Source organism: Dendrobates tinctorius, unplaced genomic scaffold, assembly GCF_039654945.1.
Source record: "Dendrobates tinctorius isolate UK_male_01 unplaced genomic scaffold, ASM3965494v1 ptg000196l, whole genome shotgun sequence".
NCBI classification, from domain to species: Eukaryota; Metazoa; Chordata; class Amphibia; order Anura; family Dendrobatidae; genus Dendrobates; species Dendrobates tinctorius.
The window spans coordinates 29,713,802-29,735,832 of record NW_027361863.1 but is presented as its reverse complement, the minus strand read 5'-3'; the positions used below and the strand labels follow the sequence as shown (position 1 = coordinate 29,735,832).

Here is a 22,031-nt window from a genome sequence, read left to right as displayed (position 1 = left end):
GGAACAAAAGGTAACTGGAAAGAGTCACTGTAAACAATGTTTCTATTTGTTTCCACTCTAACCCCTATAATCCTTCACTTTCTTATAACCCCACTAATCCCAACACCTAGTAAGGAACTGTTCATCTCTTCTTCAATCCTTCCAATCCATCTCGCCTCTTCCTCAGCTCTGTTCCTCAACATACAATCCTCTGTCTCCAAACACAGACAGCCCCCTCACGCCCTCTCCTGCTCCCACCTGCTAACACTCTCTCTGCTCCTCCTCACTGCCGGCGATATCTCTCCAAATCCTGGTCCTCCTCACCACAATCCCAGTCATTTCTACCTCCCATCCACACCCAATCACAACTTTCCGTAACCACTCCAACCTTATACACATTCGCCCAGCCCCAGCTTCCCCAGTCCCACTAACAGGAGCTCTGCGGAACGCTCGCTCTGTCTGCAACAACCTTTCTTTCATCCATGAAAAACTTTCCTTCCTCGCCATCACCCAAACCTGTCTCACCTCCTCTTGCACAGCCTCTCCTGCTGCACTCTCATATGGTGGATTCCACCTTTCCCACACCCCCCGCCCCAGCTGCAAGCATGTTGGAGGAGTTGGTTTTCTCCTGTCAGATAACTGCTCCTTCACCCCAATCCCACTGCCGCCCTCTGTTACCCTCCCTTCCTTCGAAGTGCACTCTGTGCGCATCTACTCCCCCTCCAACCTCCAACTAGCTGTCATATACCGCCCTCAAGGGTCAGCCACCACCTTCTTTGACCACTTCACCACCTGGCTACTTCATTTCCTTTCCACTGATATCCCCACTATCATCTTGGGCGACTTCAACATCCCCATTGACACTTCCCTCTCAGCTGCCACTAAACTTCTATCTCTCACTTCCTCCTTCGGCCTCACTCAATGGTCTTCTGCAGCCACTCACAAAGATGGCCACACACTAGACCTCATCTTCACCCACCTCTGCTCCCTATCTAGCCTCTCTAACTCACCTCTTCCTCTCTCTGACCACAACCTACTTACATTCTCTTCCCTCTCCTCAGGTCCACAATCCCCACCTCAAAAACTTGCACACCCTCGCAGAAATCTTCAACACCTCAATCTACACTCACTGTCTGAATCCCTCCTTCCTCTTACAGACATAAGTTCCCTACACAATGCGGATGCCGCTGCTGCTCTATATAACACCACAATAGCTGTAGCTTTGGAATCAGTTGCCCCTCAAACATACCAAAACTCGCAAAATCAACAGACAGCCCTGGCACACCAGCCTGACCAAAGAACTGAGGCAGGCTTCCAGGGCTGCTGAGCAGAGATGGAAAAAATCCTACGCCAATGAGGACTTCATCACATTCAAACAGTCCCTCACTACTTTCAAGGCCACACTCGCTGCAGCAAAACAAACCTACTTCTCATCTCTCATATCCTCCCTGTCTCACAACCCTAAACAGTTATTCAACACCTTCAATTCTCTCCTCCGCCCCCCAGCACCTCCTCCCTCTCCACTCATCTCAGCTGAAGACTTTGCCTCATTTTTCAAGGAGAAGATTGATAACATCAGAGACAGTTTTGGTCAACAACCCCCAATGCCCTTCCTCCTACCTGCCCAGCCCTCCTCCCCCAAAACCAACTTCTCCACCATTACAGAAGATCGACTCTCCACTCTACTCTCAAGATCCCATCCCACATCATCCCAAACCTCACCACAGTCTTCATCCCAACCCTAACCCATCTCTTCAACCTATCACTAACAACTGGTGTTTTCCCCTCAAGCTTTAAACATGCCTCAATCACACCTATCCTCAAAAAGCCCTACCTTGACCCATCCTCTGTATCTAGCTATCGCCCTATATCACTTCTCCCCTATGCCTCAAAACTACTAGAACAACACGTCCATCTTGAGCTATCCTCCCACCTCTCTTTTTGCTTCCTCCTTGACCACTTGCATTCCGGCTTCCGGCCACACCACTCCACTGAAACTGCCCTAACTAAGGTCACCAATGACCTACTAGTCGCCAAGGCCAAGCGACACTACTCTGTCCTCGTCCTCCTGGACCTTTGACACAGTGGACCATTCCCTATTATACAGACCCTCTCATCTCTTGGTATCACAGACTTGGCCCCATCTTGGATTGCGTCATACCTAGCAGACCGGACATTCAGCGTCTCCCATTCGCACACCACCTCCTCACCGCGCCCCCTATCCGTCAGAGTCCCGCAAGGTTCAGTCCTAGGGCCCCTGCTCTTCTCCGTTTACACCTTCGTCCTCGGACAGCTCATAGAATCTCATGGCTTTCAGTATCATCTCTATGCTGATGACACACAGATCTACATCTCTGGACCAGATATCACCTCCCTACTAAACAGAATCCCTCAATGTCTGTCTGCTATTTCATCCCTCTTCTCCGCTAGATTTCTAAAACTTCATATGGACAAAACAGAATTAATCATCTTTCGCCCATCTCATGTGACCCCCCAACAGACCTATCCATTAAAGTAAACGACTGCCCACTCTCTCCAGTCCCACAAGCTCGCTGCCTCGGGGTTATCCTTGACACTGATCTCTCTTTCAAACCACATATCCAAGCCCTTTCCGCTTCCTACCGACTTCAACTCAAAAATATTTCACGGATCCGTACATTCCTCAACCAAGAATCTGCAAAAACCCTAGTCCATGCCCTCATCATCTCCCGCCTTGACTACTGCAACCTCCTGCTCTGTGGCCTCCCCTCTAACACTCTCGCACCCCTCCAATCTATTCTTAACTCTGCTGCCCGACTAATCCACCTGTCCCCCCGCTATTCCCCGGCCTCTCCCCTCTGTCAATCCCTGCACTGGCTCCCCATTACCCAGACTCCAGTTCAAAACCCTAACCATGACATACAAAGCCATCCACAACCTGAGTCCTCCGTACATCTGTGACCTAGTCTCCCGGTACTTAACTGCACGAAACCTCCGATCCCCACAAGATCTCCTTCTGTACTCCCCTCTTATCTCCTCTTCCCACAATCGCATACAAGATTTCTCTCGCGCATCCCCTCTGCTCTGGAACTCTCTACCACAACATATCAGACTCTCGCCTACCATCGAAACCTTCAAAAAGAACTTGAAGACCAACCTCTTCCGACAAGCCTACAACTTGCAGTAACCACCGATCCACAAAACCGCTGCACGACCAGCTCTACCCTCACCTACTGTATCCTCACCCATCCCGATGTAGATTGTGAGCCCTTGCGGGCAGGGTCCTCTCTCATCCTGTACCAGTCGTGACTTGTATTGTGTAAGATTACTGTACTTGTATGCATTATGTATACCCCTCCTCACATGTAAAGCGCCATGGAATAAATGGCGCTAATAAATAATAATATATATACACACACAGAAATATAAGAAAAGCATAATATATTTTTTAATATATTACATGTTTTTTCTTTATTATATATTAGATTTTTTCTTTATTAATATATTACAGTTGAAACCAGAAGTTTACATAAACTACACACGGTCAAAATTGTTGGTACCCCTCGTTTAATGACAGAAAACCCACAATGATCACAGAAATAACTTTAATCTGCCAAAAGTAATAATAAATAAAAAAAATCTATGAAAATGAATGTCCCTTTTGTCACATTATTTTCAGGGGTACCATCATTTCTGTCCAAGCCTATTTCATGAGTTTTTTTTGTTTTGTTTTTTTAATTCTGTGGAAGCATGGCTGAAAAGCAATATCTGACTTTCATTTGTTCATTTTCATAGATTTTTTATTTATTATTAATTTTGTCAGATTCAAGTTATTTCTGTGACCAGTGGGTTTTTCTGTCATTAAAGGATTTTGACCACGTGTATACAAAGAGACACATCTTCATGTTTTCTCAGTAACGGACATGAAATCAGAATTTTAAGCGTGTCCTGAAAACGCATTTATTCAGACTGGCCTATCGCCTCAACACATTAACCTAACCTATCCCTGTGTGGCAGAGCCAAAAGTTTTACCATAACCAGGTTCCCAGCATCATGTTCCCACATGCTTTATGCATCCATTAGCCCTCTGTGTCTGTACTGTTACACACTTAACATTATGGCTGGTCCATACAATCAGGGCAACTGTTACCACCCACCTTTCGTGTCTACCTCTTTCCTCATAGACTGTAAGCTTGCGAGCAGGGCCCTCACTCCTCTTGGTATTCGTTATAATCTACTGTATGTGATTATTGTTATGCTGTAATGTCTATTGTCTGTACAAATCCCCTCTGAAATGTAAAGTGCTGCGGAATATGTCGGCGCTATAAAAATAAAATTTATTATTATTATTATTATTATTATTAATAAACCTTTCCCACTTTAGGTCAGATAGGATTACCATAATCTCTATATATAAAAACGTATGTATGTGTGTATCACCAACCAATTACGAAGCATCTTTCATTTTACCAGAGCTGTTCAAAAGAAGCTCAGCTGTGATTGGTTGCTATGATCAACAGTTTTCCTTGCAACCAATCACTAAGCAACTCTCATTTCACCAGAGCTGTTTAAAGGTAGCTGAGCTGTGATTGGTTGCTACGAGCAAGTTTTTCCATTTGACAACACCTCAGCAGACACTGACATGGTGGGAGAAATCTAGCATCCCAGGAACATAAGCTCCCAGCCATTGTCTGCCCCCAGAAAGGAGCACAGAGCACATGCAAGTTAGGGCAAATCCACTCAGCGCTTTGGTATTGACCCCAGGCCTTTCTTAAAGGGATCTCCGGTATGGAAGGCAGGGCAAATCCATCCAGTGCTTTGGTTCTGACCCCATGCCTCTCAAAGGATCCCCGGTATGGAAGTCAGGGCAATTGCCTTTAAATGCTCTGGTACTGACCCCAGGCTCTCTTAAAGGGATCTCCTGTACAGAAGTTAGGGCAAATCCACTCAGCGCTCTGGCTCTGATCCCAGGGTTCTATTAAAGGGATCATTGGTATGCAAGTCAGGGCAATTCCACTCAGCGCTCTGGTTCTTATCCCAGGCTTTCTTAAAGGGATCCCCGGTATGGAAATGAGGGCAAATCCAATCTGCACTTTGGTTCTGACTCCAGTCCTCTCTTACAGGGATCCCCGTTATGGAAGTCAGGGCAATTGCCTTCAAATGCTCTGGTACTGACCCCAGGCTCTCTTAAAGGGATCTCCTGTATGGAAGTTAGGGCAAATCCCTCAACGCTCTGATTCTCACCCCAGGGATCGATTAAAGGGATCATTGGTATGGAAGTCTGGGCAAATCCACTCAGCGCTCTGGTTCTGACGCCAGGCCTCTCTTAAAGGGATCCCCGGAGTGGAAGTTAGGACCGTACCACTCAGCGCTCTGGTTCTGACCCCAGGCTGACGGGATGATGTGGGATATTAGGGGTAGTAGTCCGGTGGCTCTGGCTGATGTGCCATATTAGGGGTAGTAGTCCGGGGGCTCTGGCTGATGGGATGATGTGGGATATTAGTGGTAGTAGTCCGGTGGCTCTGGCTGACGGGATGATGTGGGATATTAGGGGTAGTAGTCCGGTGGCTCTGGCTGATGGGATGATGTGTGATATTAGGGGTAGTAGTCCACTGGCTCTGGCTGACAGGATGACGTGGGATATTAAGGGTAGTAGTCCGGTGGCTTTAACGGAATGATGTGGGATATTAGTAGTCCGGTGGCTCTGGCTGATGGGATGATGTGGGATATTAGTGGTAGTAGTCCGGTGGCTCTGGCTGATGGGATGATGTGGGATATTAGGGGTAGTAGTCCGGTGGCTCTGGCTGACGGGATGACGTGGGATATTAGGGGTAGTAGTACGGTGGCTTTAACGGAATGATGTGGGATATTAGTAGTCCGGTGGCTCTGGCTGACGGGATGACGTGGGATATTAGGGGTAGTAGTACGGTGGCTTTAACGGAATGATGTGGGATATTAGTAGTCCGGTGGCTCTGGCTGATGGGACGATGTGGGATATTAGGGGTAGTAGTCCTGTGCCTCTGGCTGACGGGATGATGTGGGTTATTATAGTGAATGTGGCTATGCAGAGTGGGCGGGGCTATACACTCAGATATATCATTATAATTTGTTATAACTAACCGTAGTTAGTTACTATGTCCGGGCAGCGCCGGGCTCATCAGATAGTTAATAATATTTACCAAATGCCAGACTAATGAGAGAGAATGTTTTAAGGCATTTTTATTACTTACTGCAATGTCAAAAGTTTACATACATTTCATTAGTATTTGGTACCATTGCCCTTACACTGAATGACTTTGGTCAGATGTTTGGGATCTCCTTCCACAAGCTTCTCACAATAGTTGGTGGGAATTTTGGTCCATTCCTCCTGATAACACTGGTGTAACTGATTCAGGTTTGTAGGTCGCCTTGCTCGCACCGGACTTTTCATCTTTGCCCATAAATTTTCAATAGGACTGAGATCAGGGCTTTGTGACGGCCACTTCAGAACATTGTCTTTGTTGTCCTTAGCCACTTTGTGACCATTTTGAAAGTATGCTTTGAATCAATGTCCATTTGGAAGACCCATTTCTGCCCAAGCTTTAATTTCCTTGTTGCGGTCTTGAGATGTTGCTTCAATATTACCACATAATTTTCTTTTCTCATGATGCCCATCTATTTTGTGAAGTGCATCAGTCCCTCTTGCAGCAAAACATGATGCTGCCACCTCAGTGTTTCACAGTTGGGATGGTGTTCTTAAGCTTCCAAGCTTCTCCCTTTTTCCTCCAAACGCAATGATTTGAGATGGGGGGACCTGAACAGTAAAGTTCGGCGTTCGTACCGAACACCTACTATTCGGGCACGGAAACCGAACACAGACTTCACCAGGAAGTCCATTTTACTGTTCGAGTTCGGACCCCCAAACCCCGGGTGTTTGTCGCTCTGTCATGTGCATGAAAGCACAGCAAACACCGCTTCTGATCGGCGGTAAAATCATCACCGCCGGTCATAGAGCCACAGTTCCCGCGCAGCTGTAATCAGAGGTATAAAGTTTCCTCCCATCAGCCGACGCCTGCTGCCGCTATTAACAGTGAGAGCAGGAACGGTTGTTGGCAGTATTCATCAGCTGTAAATAAATAATTTTAAAAAATGGCGTGGATTAACCTGTATTTTTGATAACCAGCCAGGCAAAACTCACAACTGGGGGTTGCCATGGATATCGCCCCCCAGCCTAAAAATAGTCACCCGCATCCACCCAGAAAAGGCGCATCTATTAGATAAGCCAATTCTGGCACTTTGCCGACTCTTCCCGCTTGCCCTGTAGAGGTGGCAAGTGGGGTACATATTTGTGGGGTTGATGTCACCTTTGCATTGTCAGGTAACATCAAGCCCACAGATTAGTAATGGATAGGCATCTATAAGACTCCCCATCCATTACTAATCCTATAGTTATATGGTAAATAAAGACACAGCCAGAATAAAGTCTTTTATTTGAAATAAAACCTTTTACTTTTTTATTTAACATTAACAAACACCGCTAGCACCATGAGAAAGTCTCACAATGCTAAGGTATGTTCACCGCAGTTCAAATTAACCGCAATGAAATTCTCCTGGTGAACTTGCCTCTGCACCATGAGACTTTCTCACGGTGCTAGCGAGGATTTCACCGGGGTCACCATAGTTCTGCCCGGCTGAGAATGCCGCCTCAGTAACCTCGATGATGTCACCGCTGGTCACTGATGCTACACTCGCAGCAGCTCATTCACCAGTGGTTCTCAGCCTGGACGGTCGCATCTTGGCACCGTCCAGGATGAAAACTGTTTAAACCTCCAGACATGGATTAGAGCATGGGAAAGAACATTGGACAGGTGAGGGATATTTTTGTTATATTTTTGTTTTATTACAGTAGTCGAGGGCTTCTGTGGAAATAGGCGGAGTATAACTGTGTTTGTAATTTTTAAATAAAAAACAGTAAGTGTTTTGTTTTATTTCAAATAAAAGACTTTATTCTGACTGTATGTCTATTTACAATATAACCATAGGATTAGTAATGCATAGGTGTCTGATAGATGTCGCTCCATACTAAGTCGTGGGCTCCATGTCACCTGACAATGCAAAAGTGACATCAACCCCACAAATATGAACCGCAGTTGCCACGCTACAGGGCAAGTGGGAAGAGCTGGGCAAAGCGCCAGAATTGGTGTATCTAATAGATGTGCCTTTTCTGGGTTGCTGCTATTTTTAGGCTGGAAGAGGCCAATATCCATGGCCCCTTACCAGCCTAAGAATACCAGCCCCAGATGTCTGCTTTAGCTTGGCTAGTTGTCAAAAATGAGGGGGACCCAACACTTTTTTTTTTATTATTTAAAGGGAATCTGTCACCCTTTTTTTCGGCTTGCAGCTGCCGGCATAGACATCGGGGGCTTATCTACAGCATTCTGTAATGCTGTAGATAAGCCTCTGATGTAACCTGAAAGATAAGAAAAACACGTTATATTATACTCACCGGGGTGGGCGGTCCGGTCCGGTGCCTCTCTTCTTCATGCGATGACGTCCTCTTCTCCCGTCCTGTAATGGCTGCGGCGCATGCGCACTGCTCTGCCCTATTGAGGGCAGAGCAGAATTCTGCAGTGTGCAGGCGCCAGACCTCTCCAGACGCCTGCGCACTGCAGGACTCTGCTCTGCCTTAACAGGGCAGAGCAGTGCGCTTGCGCCGCAGCCATTACAGGACGGGAGAAGAGGACGTCATCGCATGAAGAAGGGAGGCGTCGGACCGGACCGCAACACCCACCGGACCGGACCGCCCACCCCGGTGAGTATAATATAACGTGTTTTTCTTACCTTTCAAGTTACATCGGAGGCTTATCCACAGCATTACAGAATGCTGTAGATAAGCCTCCGATGTCTATGCCGGCAGCTGCAAGCCGAAAAAAAGGGTGACAGATTCCCTTTAAATAAAGAAACAAATACGGCATGGGGAACGCTCTATTCTGAATAACCAGCCTTGCTGAAGCTGACAACTTAGGGTTGCAGCCACACCTGTGAGTTTTACCTGGCTGGTTATCAAAAATATAGGTGAACCCACTCCGTTAATTTTTTTTATATTTATTTACAGCGCAGCCACTCCTGCTCATTGTTATTAGCGGCATCAGGTGTCGCCTGATGAGAGCAATAGTCCCAACAGCCGACATCAGTCACCAGAGATAAACTTTATACTTCCAATCACAGCTGTGGGCTCATGCTGTTATTTGACAGCGTGGGAACCGCGATTACCTGACAAGCGGTGATGATTTTCACAAGCGGTGTTTGCCATGCTGTCATGCACAAGACAGTGTGGCAGACACTGGATGTCCGGGCACCCCATTCAAGTGAATGTGGTCCGGAATTTGGGTCCAGGTACTGTTCTGGTACTTAAACTTTTTGTAACTGTTTGGCTGAACCCGAACATCCGGTAACGATCTCTAGTAACGATGGTCATTATGCCCAAAAAATTCAATTTTAGCTTCATCAGACCACAAGACATGTCTCCAAAACTAAGGACTTTGTTCCTGTTTGCATTTGCAAACATTAGTCTTGTTTTTTAATGTTTCTTTTTGGAGTAATGGCTTCTTCCTGGCAGAGTGGCCTTTCAGCCCATGTTGATACAGTATTCGCTTCACTGTGGATATTGACACAATCTTACCAGCTTCCGCCATCATCTTCACAAGGTCTTTTGCATTTGTCCCTGGGTTGATATGCACATGTAGGACCAAAGCACGTTCATCTCTAGGACACAGAACCCGTGTTCTTCCTGAGCGGTATGATGGCTGGATAGTCCCATCTTGTTTGTACTTGCGTATAATTGTTTGTACAGATGACCGAGGAACCTTCAGGCATCTTGAAATTGTACCCAAGGATGAGCCAGACTTGTGCAAGTCCACAATTCTCTTCCTGATATCTTGGCTGATTTCTTGAGACTTTCCCATGATGCTACACAAAGAAGCAGTGTTTCAGGTGTGCATTAAAATACATCCACAGGTATGTCTCTAAGGCCGGGATCACAAATGCGAGAAACTCGGACGAGTCTTGCATGTTAATACCTGGGGCACTCAGGAGCCGAGCGTGTTGCTGCACGTATCGCTATGCGGCCGCACGCTCCGATCCGAGTGTCGGCGGCAGCTCCCGGGTTATTAATATGCAAGACCAGTCCCGAGTTTCTCTCATGTGTGATCCCGGCCTAACTCAGATATTGCCAAAAAAACGATCAGAAGCTTCCAAGCACAACATCATCATATGGGCCCAGTCCAGAATTGTTAAAAGGTATAGTAATCTTAGTGTATGGAAACTTTTGACTTTGCAGTAAGTAATAAAAATGCCTTAAAATATTCTCTCACTATTCTGGCATTTGGCAAATAATTATGGTAATCCTAATACGAGAAAGTTTTTTTCTGGTTTCATGTCAGATATTGAGAAAAAAAAAATGCAGATGTGTCTTTTTATATAGTGGATGGAAACTTCTGGTATCAGACTGTAAATCTATTATATTTTATATATAAAATATTTTAATTTTTTTTTTTTTTTTCCTTCCCAAAATATTTGATTTCCTTTTTCACATGAAGTAATAAACATTTGGTATTGCCGTGGCCATAAGGCTGTGTGCACACGTGGTTTTTTTAAGCGTTTTTACCGGCAAAACTGCTTACAAGAAGCCTCCCATTCATTTTAATGAATTCTGCACTTTTTGTGTATATTGATGTGGTTTTTTTCCCGCGGGAAAAAAAGCATCTCGGTAAAAAAACGCAGCGTGCTCATTAATTTTGCAGAAAAATCCGCATTTCTAGCTATTTTCTATGACACCGCACCTTCCCCCAAAATGTAACAAAAAGTGACCAAAAATCTCGTCTCTACCCCAAAAACTGTGTGGACGGAAAAGTAACAAGGTTACAGGTCTCAGAAAGTGGCGACTATAGATGTTAATGAAGGTGCGGGTTTCTCCACCGCTCGGTGACGCCGCCGCCGCATTATTCCCACCACACAAAAGTGAAGCTAAAGAACGCGGCAGAATTACGGACTTGTCACCGGTTGGGATTTTTCGCCCGTTTTCCGGCACGTTACACGGTAAAACAATCGGCGTCCTACAAAATTTCGTCTCGCAACAAAAAAAAAAAAAAAACACGAATCCTGCTGCTGGGGACGGAAAAACGGAAACGGTGCGAATGACACGGGAGTGAAAACCGGATGTAGCAACGAAGGGGTTAAACGGTAGGTGCCCTGCTGGGACTTGTAGTCCCACCACTGCTGAGTCCCCTGATTACAGACGTGTGTACATTACAGGCAGCCTGATATACAGCGGTGTGACAGGAAATCCCAGACACACCCCTCTGTATACAGCCGCCTGCAGCCCCTCACTGTACAGCTCCTCACTGTGTGTGCAGCCCCTCACAGCAGCGCGCAGCCCCGCACTCACCTCGCTCAGCTTCTCTCTCCTCCAACTCTGTTTTTGTTTTGATCTTTTTTTTATTTTTTCTAACTCCCTCAAAAACGTCTGCCCAGCAACAATGTCACGTGTCAGAGGCGGAGCCTGATTCTATTGGTGGAAGCTAGAAGGCGTGAGGTGATATCCGCCAATCAGCTTTGTCGGAGACTGTGTCTATGGGCGGAGAGAAGGAAGGGTTTGTTGTTGACGTGAAGGCTGAGAAAAGGCGGGATTTGCCGCTGTGACTGGAGAGGGAGGTGCCGCCATTTTGTGTCACGGTGACACGACACCTCCCACCGGAGCTCCTCATCAGGTCACACGTGCGATGTCTGACTCAGGAAGAGGAACTTTTTTTTTTTTGAGACACATGCTACATGTATGATTAATGATGGTGTCTTCCTGAGGAGAATTTACCTCAGATTTGGCTTAAAATGATTTATTTAGTAATGAGGTGTGTAGAGAAAGCAAATTCTGTCAGGTATGACCTCAGGGGACGAAGATGCGCCCTCAGGGGACGAAGACGCGACCTCAGGGGACAAAGACGCGACCTCAGGGGACAAAGACGCGACCTCAGGGGACAAAGACGCGACCTCAGGGGAAAAAGACGCGACCTCAGGGGACAAAGACGCGACCTCAGGGGACAAAGACGCGACCTCAGGGGACGGAGACGCGACCTCAGGGGACGGAGACGCGACCTCAGGGGACGAAGACGCGTCCTCGGGACGGAGACGCGACCTCAGGGGACGGAGACGCGCCCTCAGGGGACGAAGACGCGCCCTCAGGGGACGAAGACGCGCCCTCAGGGGACGAAGACGCGCCCTCAGGGGACGAAGACGCGACCTCAGGGGACGAAGACGCGCCCTCAGGGGACGAAGACGCGCCCTCGGGACGAAGACGCGCCCTCAGATCGCCTGTAGTCGCAGCCCCTGTTATATCTGGTTTTCACATTTCGGGGTTTTTGCTGCATTTTCATGGCGGTAATTAGCAAGTTTTAATTTTTTTTATAGTTGTTAAAAGTTAAAACCTGTTAACTTTTATTTTCAGTGCCCCGTCGCTGTTTGTTTGTTTTTTTTGCTGTTAACCTTTTATTGATACAATTTTGGGTCACATGTTTTTAAATAAAAAATCCAATAAAAAAAGTTTTTTTTTTCTTCCGCCCTACGGGTTAAATAATTGTACATTTAAAACAAAAAGACCTGCGCTAAAAGGGTTAAATAGAGGCTGCAAAAGTGGACAAATGATGTACAAAGGTACCACCTAAGTTACCATGTATCCATTCAATAAAGGTACCGTCATCCTCTGCAGCTCTCACCATCATCCCCTTTTTTGCTGGTTTCTTTGAGGATGAGTATTTAGTGCTATTGTTTTATGTGCGATTATCTATGGTATTTGTAGTTTGCACCTTTATTGAATGGATACATGGTAACTTAGGTGGTGCCTTTGTACATCATTTGTCCACTTTTGCAGCCTCTATTTAATCCTTTTAGCGCAGGTCTTTTTGTTTGTTTTGGATTTGTTTTAAAACTGTGGGCTGACACCGACCTACACTAAACCTAGCAGCTGGGGAACTATTAGGCTGTGTGCACACGATGCAGATTTGCAGCGGATCCGCAGCGAATTTTACCGCGCAGAAACGTTGCATATCCGCATTGTGATGTACAGTAGCCTTAAAATCAATGGAAAAAAAAAAAACGCTGTGCAGACGCGGATTTTTCCGCGCGGTTTTCCTGCGGTACAAAATCCGCAGCATGTTACTTTTGTGCGGTTTTCCATCTCCCCTGTCTCCAAATCTGCAGGGGGAAAACCGCAGGAAAAATGGAAGAAATCCGCAGGAAAAATGCAGGTCATTTGACCTGCGGATTTCTTCCATTCTGCACGGAAAAATCCGCAGGGCTAAAAAGTCCGTCTGCACTTAGACTTAGTGTTTATTTCTTGGTAAGCGCTTGTGTGATCTGTTGTTTATTTTAATTGTACATTTAGTTTTGCCAACGTTGAGTCGGGCACACGATATCGTAGTGGCTGCAGAGCGGAATAAAATGTTTTGGGGATTTTTTTTTTCATCTCGTTTGTGGAGATATTAGCCATGAAAGTATTCGGCACCTAATGAGTTAAAGTTATGGTTCAGTAACTTAAATGTCCTTTCCAAATATCTATTTTGACACCCTAATCACTTTTATGATTTGCTTTATTTTACAATACCCTTCACTTCCCCCGTCCTGCTTATTCCTAATGTTTTTTTTCCTCACTTCCTGTGACGTTTTGTTTGAGAGGGTGCAGAGATGGAAGCAATGTGAGTGACCTCGGCGCCTACCCATGGCTTCTAGTACCTCCCCCTGTTGACGATTCGTTTGAGGGTGGTGCTAGAAGCTCTGGGGCGGCGCTGTCACTCTCCCTGCTGCCATCTCCATGTGACAGCTTGTTTCAGAAAAGCACGGAGACGGTGCTGCGATCACTTCTCCCCAGTGTCTATTAGCGTCATGGAACCAGGACATCTTTAGAGGTGTTTGATTACAGAAATTGTAGTAAGTAACTGCAGTTCTTCCTCCTGATCACATCATGTTCAAGGAGAGGCAATAGACCCTGCAGGGATTGAGTGCAGCACAAGACTCTTGTGGTGGAAATTTGGTATGTAGAAGTGTAAAGTGTTGTGTAATAAAGATAATTAAAAAAGTGATTAAGGTATAAAAAAAATATTTAGAAATGACATTTTAGGTGCCAGACCATCGCTTTAACTTTTGTGTAGTCCAAGTGGTTGTCATCAGACAGTCATCACTCTGGGCGTGTACCTGTTTTTCCTCCCACCTCCCTGTATGATGCTAACCAATCATTCTGCCCTCGTTCTGGCTCTCATAGACTTGCACTGAGGTCTAGTGATGGGCTTTTTTTTGGTGATCTGGCTCAGCTCTCCAAAAGGAGCCAACTCTTTTGGATCCCTATCAAATATGTGTTCACAATACGTGAACGCATATTTAACCCCTCCCTGACATGAGACCTACTGTTCCATCCATGTGCGCCGGGCCCCTATGACCATGGACGGAATAGTACGTCACAGCGATCGGCCGGCACTAAGTGACAGGAGCGGTCACAGACCACTCCCGGCACTTTAACCCCCGGAATATTGTGATCGAACACAATCGCAGCATTCCGGGAGCAGGCAGAGGACTGACAGCCCCTCTGCCTTTGGATCACAGCCCCTCTGCCTTTGGATCACGTGACGCGAGGTCCCGATCGCTGCTATGGTAACCCGATGTCATGACGACATCCAGGTTACCAGAGCTGAGAAACTGTCATGCGCTGTCATGTCAGGAAGTCTCTGAGGTCCGTGTGCAGTAAGTGCAGCGCTTACAGCTTCTATAGCATGCAGATGCTGCTTCATCTGCATGCTGTAGAAGCGATCGGCCTGCAAAAAATGATTGTCCCATAGTGGGACATAGTGTAAAAATTAGAATGAAGTAAAAAAAAAAAATTTTTTAACTAATTGTAAAGATATTTTAAAAAAATACTAAAAATCATTTATTCTATCAATACATAAATATTTGAATGAAAGAAAAAAAATTTAAACAATAAAAGTACACATATTTGGTATCACCGTGTACGTAACGACCTGACCTATAAAACTGTCCCACTAGTTAACCCCTTTAGTGAACACTATAAAAAAAGGCAAACAACAATGCTTTATCATCACACCGCTGAACAATAAGTGGAATAATACGCAATGAAAAAGACGGATATAAATAAACGTGATACCACTGAAAATGTCATCTTGTCCTGCAAAAAAAGAGCCGCCATACAGTGTCATCAGCAAAAAAATATAAAAGTTATAGCTCTCAGAATAAAGCGATGAAAAAACTAATTTTTTCTACAAAATAGTTTTTAATATATAAAAGCGCCAAAACATAAAAAAAATTATATAAATGAGGTATCACTTTAACCATACTGACCCAAATAATAAAATTGCCTTATCAATTTTACTACACGCCGAACGGTATAAATACCCCCCCCGCCCAAAAGAAATTCACGAATTGCTCATTTTCTCTCCCAAAAGTCAGAATATAAAGTGATCAAAAAATGTCACGTGCTCGAAAATGGTACCAATAAAAACGTCAACTTGTCCCGCAAAAGACAAAACTTCACATGACTCTGTGGGCCAAAATATGGAAAAATTATAGCTCACAAAATGAGGTGATGCAAAAACTATTTTTTGCGATAAAAAGGGTCTTTTAGTATGTGACAGCTGCCAAACAAAAAAAACCCGCTATAAGGCCTCTTTCACACGTCCTGATATTTCCGGTACCGGAGATGTTAGTGTCCGTGTGTGTAAGACTGCGTTCACACGTTGCGTGTTTTTGCTGCTGTTTTTAACGCGCGATTTTGCTGCGAAAACGCAAAAAAACAGCATCCCATGCAATCCTATGGGATTCCGCAATGCTGCGCTAATGCTGCGGATTTTCCAGCGGCGGATTCGCATCGTGGAAAAATACGCAGCATGCTCACTAATTTTGCGGAATCGCGGCGATTCCGCCCACATAGGAATGCATTGTTCTGCTTACTTTCCGCATGTGGCTGTGCCCACCATGCGAAAAGTAAGCAGAACATTTGCGGATGGTACCCAGGGGGTGGAGGAGAGGAGACTGTCCTCGGGGCTGTGGGTACCATATCCCTGTAAAAAATAGAATTAAAATAAAAAATTGGGTTATCTTCACCTTCCAGCGTCCCGCGCAGCCTTACCGATGCTCCCGCCAACTCCCGTTCCCAGTAATGCCTTACGGCAAGGACCTGTGATGACGTAGCGGTCTCGCGAGACCGCTACGTCATCAAAGGTCTCGCTAGGCATTACTGGGAACGGGAGCATCGTGATGATCGGGAACGCTGTGCAGGACGTCGGAAGGTGAGAAAAACACGATTTTTTATTTTTTTATTTTTAACATTAGATCTTTTTACTATTGAGGCTGCATAGGCAGCCTCAATAGTAAAAAGTTGGTCACACTGGTCAAACACTGTGTTTGACCAGTGTGACCAACCTGTCAATCAGTTACCCAAGCGATGCTACAGATCGCTTGGAAAACGCTAGCATTCTGCAAGCTAATTACGCTTGCAAATCACTAGTTTTTCCGCTGGAAAATCACGGGAATTTAAAATGTGGTTTTCCCACAAAATGGAATTCCCGCGGTAACTTCCACGTGAGTTCCGCAAAGTGTGCACATAGGCTAATACAGCACACGTGTGGCATGTGTGTGCCACATCAGTACTACAAGGACGGGCGCCAGGGAAGAAGCGTTGCAGTAAGCTCTGTTCCCCGGAGCCGGGTGCTGAACACGGCTCTCATCATTCTCCCCTGCTCTGCCAGCAATCAGCGCAAGCAGGGGAGAATGATGAGAGTTACATTTAACCCCTTAATAACTGCTGATACTCCTTTTAACAGCAGCATTTAAGAGTATTTAAACCACAGCGCCGCTTTTTAACGGTGTTGAGGTTTAAGGTTATAGCGCCCCCCCAGCTTTGGAGTTTCTCCGGGGTCTCGGCTGCCGGGGATAGCCGAGACCCCAGAGAACATGATTTGTGTCAATTTTTACCAACCCGGTGTTGCAATCGCTGTTATTAACTGTATAACGGCAACCGCAAAAAAAAATATCAGATTTTCCATTTAATTTCTCTCTCCTCTGATGTTATCGCACATCAGAGGAGAGAGAAATAGGGTCCCCCGATCCACCCCCGGTACCTCCGTTGTGATAAAAAAAAAAAAAATAGCAAATCATACCCCCCTTTATCACACCCTTAGTTAGGGAAAAATAATAAACTAAAAAATGTATTTATTTCCATTTTCCCATTAGGGTTAGAGTTGGGCTAAAGTTAGGTTTGGGGCTAAAGTTAGGGTTAGGGTTGGGGCTAGAGTTGGGGTTAGGGTTGGGATTAGGGTTAGGGGTGTGTTAGGGTTAGGTTTGTGGTTAGGGTTATGGCTAAGGTTGGGATTAGGGTTAGCTGTGTGTTGAGGTTAGGGTTGGTGTAAGATTTGGGGGATTTCCACTGTTCAGGCACATCTGGGGCTCCACGAACGCGACATGGCGTCTGATCTCAATTCCAGCCAAATCTGCATTGAAAAAGTCAAAAGGTGCTCCTTCCCTTCCGAGCTCTGCCATGTGCCCAAGCAGTGGTTTACCCCCACATATGGGGTATCAGCATACTCAGGACAAATTGCACAACAACTTTTGGGGTCCAATTTCTCCTGTTACCCTTGGGAAAATAAAAAATTGGGGGTGAAGAGATCATTTGTAACTTTATTTATATTTCAATCTTTACAGACTGATCAATTCCTTTTTCTTCTATGAAGACAAGACATCGTTGAAACATGCAGAACAGGTTAGTCATTACATTATTTTAATACAAAATTTTTCTAAGGCGGGGTCACACTGCGTTTAAGGCAGGCCGCTGACAGACTGTGTTACACCGCGGTGTAACGCAGTCCGTTAACGCCGCCATAGACCCCCATAATGTAGCGCGTCGCGAATTATGCCGTAAAGCGGCACGCGTTCGCGACGTGCCGTTATTCACTGACGGAGCCTCAGACGCGGGCTGCAGCGTCTGAGGCTCCGTCACCGCTAGCGCTGATGAAGCTTCAGCGCTAGTGGTATAACATAATGCATATCGCGTTATGTTATAGCGTTAACACAGCCCATCAACGCTATGCGTTGAAGGGGCTGTGTTAACGCTATGTGAACCTGGTCTTCATATGGGAAAGGTGACTTGACGAAATTGTATTGTTTTAGTTATTGTGGGGTGATAGTTACTATAGTGAACTAGATCTGCATTTCTCCAGTGCAAAACTCCAAATCCCCAACTGACTGTCCCTCTATCATACAAGTACATGATAAAATTCTGCCTGCCTTCATCTGTGCAGAGGACACAGCTTAACCTCCTGAGAATACATGAATGACGTATAGTTACATCACATATGCACAATTGATGTATGGAATGGATTGAGGTGACACCACTAGATGACTATGATCCCAGTAGTTTAACCTATTAGATGCTAATTACCACAGCAGTTAGAGACCCCTACCACTGTCATCTAATTGACCCTCCAGTTCTGTCATATCAGACAGACAATACCTAATGGTCTTGTGCCTGCCAATACTTATGTTAGGTAGCTCTTGGAATTCTAAGAGCACAGGCATGCGCAAAACAATCTGACAATGTGATTTTGTCAAAGTGCTGGGGCGAGATTCTTTCAGAGTCTAATGGAAATGCTATTGGTAGGTGCAGTTGACAATAGACTAATGTGTATGGGGGATTTAGATTCACAAGTGTCTAAAGAAAAAAGAACAGTTCCGTATTTGTCCGAGATGAATGAATAAGTTTGCAGGACAATGGTCCAATGGCCAGGTCAGTGCTTTGTGAACCTGTCAGCAGGATTGTGCACAGTAACCTACAGTGTTATGAATGAGTCACCGTAGGAGGCAAAAGCAGAAATACAAGCTAAGTCCAGAAAACCAGAGAAGTTGGCAACTATCAGATTGCAGACCCCTCAACCTATCAACACAACTAGCAGTAGCCGTGGGGGGGTTCCTACGATGCCCTAGACCCCTCGATCACAGCCGGAGAAATACATAGGCCTAAAGAAAGAAAGGGGAAATCTAAACTGCCCCAGAGCAGACCCCAAAGCAATAGGCAGCCCCCAACATATAATGACGGTGAAGCAAGATGAAAATACTAACACAGACAGAAAGATAGACTGAGCAAAGACGGGACCCCAAAACTACCTAGATAGGAAAGGACAGGAAGGCTGCTGTCTGCAATCTGCCAAAACCCTATCAAAGACATAAGCCAACCAGCTAATATGAAAAAGGCCCTGAAGCAGCTAGGCTTCAAAAACTAAATCAGCACTCAGGTATTTTCAGAAGACAGAGCTAAATGAATTCAGCACACCCCAGCAGGGAATGGCAGAAATCCAGAAAAACAAAGCAAAAAACAAAGTCAAAACACAAAAGCAAAAGGCAGAGCAGCAAACTTAGCTTTGGAGGAGCAGGAATTCAGACTGGTATCCAAGGATCCCACAGAGAAATCACCCGCAGGGCAGAAGGGCGTCGACAGCCTTATATCCAGTCCGTAACGCCACTCAGCCAGTCATCATAATCAGCCTCAGGTGTTTGACAATCAGGCTCACTACCTTTCTTCACCAGAAGAGGGAGTTCCTCGGGCCTCAGTAATGAAGGGGAAAATGAACTCACAACAGTACCTCCCCCTTGAGGAGGGGTCACCGAACCCTCAACTACGCCACCAGGGCGATCAGGGTGAGCCCGATGAAAGGCACGCACCAATCGTTTGGCATGAATATCAGAGGCAGAGACCCAGGAATTATCCTCCTGACCATAACCCTTCCACTTAACCAAATACTGGAGTCTCCGTCTAGCCAGACGGGAATCCAGTACTTTCTCTACCTCATACTCCATGTTACCTTCAACCAATACAGGGTCTGGAGGTGCCACCCCCGGAACAACAGGTTCAACAAACCTCTTCAACAAAGATTTATGGAACACATTATGGATTTTAAATGTGACAGGAAGAGCCAAACGAAAAGAGACCAGATTAATAATCTCCACAATCTTGTAAGGTCCAATAAATCTAGGCTTAAACTTTGGAGAAGCCACCTTCATAGCAATATTTTTTGATGATAACCACACCATATCACCAACCTTAAACTGGGGACCAATGGTCCTATGTCGGTTGGAAAACCGCTGGGCCTTCTCCTGGGAGAGAGACAACTTATCCACCACTTGGTCCCAGATCTGGTGCATTCTCTCCACCACAGTGTCAACACCTGGGCAGGCAGAGGGCTCCACCTGCCCTGAAGAAAATCGAGGATGAAACCCAAAGTTACAAAAAAAAGGTGACATCAAAGTGGCAGAACTAGCTCTATTATTCAAAGCAAATTCGGCCAAGGGCAAAAATGAAACCCAATCATCCTGATCAGCAGAAATAAAACATCTCAAATATGACTCCAAGGTTTGGTTTGTTCTCTCTGTCTGCCCATTGGTCTGCGGGTGAAAAGCAGAGGAGAAGGACAACTGAATTCCCAGCCTGGAACAGAAAGTTCTCCAAAATCTAGACACAAACTGGACTCCTCTGTCAGATACAATGTTCTCAGGAATCCCGTGCAAACGAACCACCTGTTGTAAAAACAGGGGCACCAACTCAGAGGAAGACGGCAACTTAGGGAGTGGTACAAGATGAACCATCTTAGAGAACCTATCACAAATCACCCAAATAACAGTCATCCTCTGAGAGACAGGCATATCAGAGATGAAATCCATTGAAATATGGGTCCATGGCCTCTTGGGGACAGGCAAAGGCATCAACAACCCACTAGAGCGAGAACACGATTTAGACCGGGAGCACGTCTCACAGGACTGCACAAAATTCCTGACATCACGAGACAAGGAGGGCCACCAAAAAAACCGACTCACCAGATCTCTAGTACCAAAAATACCTGGATGACCAGCCAAAGCAGAGCAATGAACTTCAGACATCACTCTCTTCTTCCACTGGTCAGGAACATACAACTTTCCACTGGGACAACGCTCAGGTTTGTCCTCCTGGAACTCTTCTAGAGCACGTCTCAAATCGGGCGAGATGGCAGAAAGAACTACCCCTTCGCCTAAGATGGTAGCAGGCTTGGTCACCACAGGAGAATCAGCAAGGAAGCTCCTAGAGAGGGCGTCTGCCTTGACATTCTTTGTTCCAGGAAGAAAAGAAACCACAAAATCAAAACGTGTAAAAAACAAGGCCCCCCTAGCCTGTCTAGGGTTCAAGCGCCTAGCCGACTCTAGGTAAATCAAATTCTTGTGGTCAGTGAGGACCATGACTTGATGCTTAGCTCCCTCCAACCAATGTCTCCACTCCTCAAATGCCCATTTCATGGCCAACAGTTCCCTATTCCCCACATCATAGTTACGTTCAGATGGAGAGAACTTTCGGGAAAAGAAAGCACAGGGATTCATTTTAGATGTTACAGGATCCTTTTGGGACAAAACAGCTCCTGCACCAATCTCAGAAGCATCCACCTCTACCTGGAATGGAAGTGAGACATCAGGTTGCCGCAAAACCGGGGCGGAGGTGAATCTTCGCTTCAGCTCCTGAAAGGAAGAAACAGCCTCCGGAGACCAATTTAACACATCAGCACCCTTTTTAGTCAAATAAGTCAATGGCTTGGCAATACTAGAAAATTTTGCTATAAATTTCCGATAAAAATTAGCAAAACCCAAAAACTTCTGGAGGGCCTTCAAAGAAGTGGGCTGAACCCAATCGTGAATGGCCTGTACCTTGGCCGGGTCCATTTCAATAGTTGACGGGGACAAAATAAATCCCAAAAAAGAAATCCTCTGTACTCCAAAAAGGCATTTAGATCCCTTGACATACAGGGAATTCTCCCTCAAGATCCGGAACACAGTCCGAATATGTTCCACATGAGAATCCCAATCCTTGGAGAAGATCAAAATATCATCCAGATAGATAATCAAAAATTTATCGACAAAATCTCGGAAAATATCGTTCATGAAGCGCTGGAAGACAGAAGGGGCATTAGTGAGCCCAAAAGGCATCACCAGGTACTCAAAATGTCCCTCCGGAGTATTAAACGCCGTCT

General features: G+C 45.7%; 1 protein-coding gene and 1 long non-coding RNA gene across 2 annotated transcripts in view; one reads left to right on the top strand and one right to left on the bottom strand.

Annotated features, from left to right (window-relative positions):
- PDCD4 (programmed cell death 4) overlaps window positions 1-11,531 on the bottom strand; it is a 72,759-nt gene extending 61,228 nt beyond the window's left edge. Inside the window, exon 1 of the mRNA XM_073553102.1 lies at window positions 11,384-11,531. The gene's annotated coding sequence lies outside the window, so the exon portion shown is untranslated. The remainder of the gene's footprint in view (window positions 1-11,383) is intronic.
- A 6,158-nt stretch (window positions 11,532-17,689) lies between these two features.
- LOC141056333 (uncharacterized) overlaps window positions 17,690-22,031 on the top strand; it is a 51,575-nt gene continuing 47,233 nt past the window's right edge. The window contains exon 1 of the long non-coding RNA XR_012221611.1: window positions 17,690-17,749. This is a non-coding gene — a long non-coding RNA (uncharacterized lncRNA). The remainder of the gene's footprint in view (window positions 17,750-22,031) is intronic.